The sequence below is a fragment of the Adiantum capillus-veneris genome, chromosome 9 (genome assembly GCF_014529385.1).
Source record: "Adiantum capillus-veneris isolate H3 chromosome 9, ASM1452938v2, whole genome shotgun sequence".
Classification (NCBI taxonomy): Eukaryota; Viridiplantae; Streptophyta; class Polypodiopsida; order Polypodiales; family Pteridaceae; genus Adiantum; species Adiantum capillus-veneris.
The window spans coordinates 152,977,220-152,980,142 of record NC_140939.1 but is presented as its reverse complement, the minus strand read 5'-3'; positions in this window follow the sequence as shown (position 1 = coordinate 152,980,142).

Here is a 2,923-nt window from a genome sequence, read left to right as displayed (position 1 = left end):
GAATCAATTTTAGTCATCTTCATCTTTCTCGCCAGTCATTTTTCAAGATTTCTCTCAAGCTTTAAAGTGCCCCAATTGGAGTTGTGCTCATCAGGTTACGACTAGTTCTCTGCAGGGTTATGGCTATGGCAGCCTAGTGGCAAATTGTGTGTAGACAGCTTCGGAGGGCATGTATCTATGTGGAATTGATGTTGAAGTTGTGGGTTTGTGATGTTTGATTGTGAAAGGAGAGGCTCTTGTTGAAGGGGATCGGGGACCACCACAGACGGAGAGTGAGAGAGAGAGAAGGAGACACACACACAATGTGGGTGGGGAGACTATGAAGTGGCAGCTCCCCCTATACAGTATACTCACTATAAGTATAGGGTAACAGTGAGCGGGCGCCCATGACCTGGGCGACCGGTCAAGGCACATAGGCCTTAACCCCAACAACCTCCCACTTAAAGGCCAATGTGTCTTTAAGCAAGATCTACTAGTGTACAACTAATAGAAGGTGAGATATTCTCTCAACCTATGCCCACTGACTCTCGATGAGCTAGTGGATCCGGCTCTACTGGTAGACAAACATCCCGCTGAGGAAGCCACACAGAGCTAGCTCCAAGCTCTGCAAATAGTCTACAAGAGCTCATGCACTCCTGCAAGTATCGGTCCAATACCTGCAAACCTCCCCTATGCTCTATGACGAGATCAGTCATCGAACAACTAATTAACCCTGCTGAAAATGCTCCCACTGTAGCTGCTATGTCGGGCCTCGAGATCAACATCTCGTACATGAGGACACCGAACGTTGATGCAACCCTGGCAACCTCTGCCACCTTCAACTCAGAACTCAACTCATGGCAATCCTATCCCCTATCATAGAGACCATGGCACTCTGACTCCAAGCTCTGGAGTGACTCCTCGTGCCCACCACATATCACATGTGTACCAAGAGTATCCATCTGTCCTGAATCTGCATCAAGCTCTTGCATAAGCATATCAAGAAATGACTCCACAATAGCCGACATCTCAGCATCCATGTGAGTCATCTCTGTCATCACCTCTGATGACTCATCCTGATGTGACTCACTAGAGCTGTCCCGCTCTACCTGTGCATCCGTAGACGCAACCTGCACAACAAGGTCACTGCTCTGCACTCCATGCAAAGCATCCTGCAACCCACAAGCAAAAGAGACTCGCCTGCTCTCTCGCTCTCTACCTGGCTGCATGATCACAGAGACAACACCGTCTCTCCCGTGATCCACATGCAATGGGTAACCTGGACCACTCTTGGAACCTCTCGCAATCACTAGCGAACCCAAATGCATCACAAAATCTTGCTCTCGTAGAGAAATCTGACATCCACAATCTCTAAGCTGACCAATCGAGATCAAACTCACTGTCAAATCCGGTACATAGCGCACATGTCGTAACAAGTAAGATGCACCACTCGGTAATGACAGTCTCACATCTCCTGCACCTGCTATCGCATGCACCGATCCATCGGTCAAATGTACACTGCCAAGCATCCCGCTAGAATAGCTACAAAGCCATTCACGATGCGGCGTGACATGAAACATAGCATCTGCGTCTAGCAACCACTGCGAAGGGAGTGCACTATCCACATGTATAGCATCTTGTGCATAGCTCGAGGTAAAAGTGACATCCCCGTCACTAGTATACTCCGACACTACATCTGCCTCAACTGTCAAAGCAACTGAGTCCATGGCATCACTACATACATCTCTGAGACTGCCATGTCTCCTACGAGTTGCATATGACAAAAACAGCACCGTCTAACGTGTCCAGAATGACCAAAATACCAACATATCACCTGTCGGCGTACTCGTGAATGTACATGTCTCACACGAGTCCTTGATGACTCTGATCTATCATACATATCATGTAATCTACGCCAAAGTGCTCTCAAAGTAGTCTCATACATAACAAGAGCATATACAGATCCCGCAAGGTGCAAGGAGAGCGTAGATAGTGCCATCTCCTCTAGCTTCTGCCATTGATCGTCAGACATGTTTGAAGGTCTACCTGCATCACCACTCAATGGTCGATGCAACCCTCGCTGTGTCAATGCAACAATCATACACTCTCTCCATGCTGCAAAGTCTGACCCATCAGACATGCACATTTTAGAGAGATCATAATCTGAGCGATCACCTGTCTCTGCCATGAGCACAATGTAGCAAACTAGAAAGAAAAACCACCTCACCAACAACACCTGGAAACTGTCTACAAATATGGCCAGAAACACAATGTAAAACCTGTGAGACACACTCCAAAATAGAGCTCCCGCAATGTCAATACAAGCGTCACCTGCTCTAGTATCACACTTCAATCTGTGAGCTAATCACCAAGCCCACACTGTGCGGTATCGATGCATACACACACACAAATCTCCCACCTGCAGAGAACATCGCACGCAAATGCTGAGTGCAACCCGCAATCTCTACCTAGATCGCATAAATGATACGCATAAAACTCTTGGGAAAATTTCGCTAAAGTTTCGTCAGTAAAACGGCCACAAAAACAGTAACCAAACTGACTGCACGCTCAAAACCATGAGCAACCAAAGCGCATCAAACCGCACTCCAAATGCATGCACCAATCTCCACACTTTGCATACATCATTGCAAACACCTGCAAATCTAGTACACAAATATCTGCTCTACCCGTGACTGCCAAAAAACATGCTCGAGGCATACATTGCCAAGCTCAAAATGCAATCACATTAGTATCCCTGAGCATCAAACCACATAAGGCATACATCGTATCCTCCCACCTGTGAGGAAACTTGCAGCAAATATCACTCTCACATCTGAGAGCAAACCATGTGTGGAATCCTCGACACACAATAAACAACTGCTACTGCAGAAAATTCAGCTTTCAGAATTTTAAAATTTTGGTATGACGAGCGCATCCGGAGCAT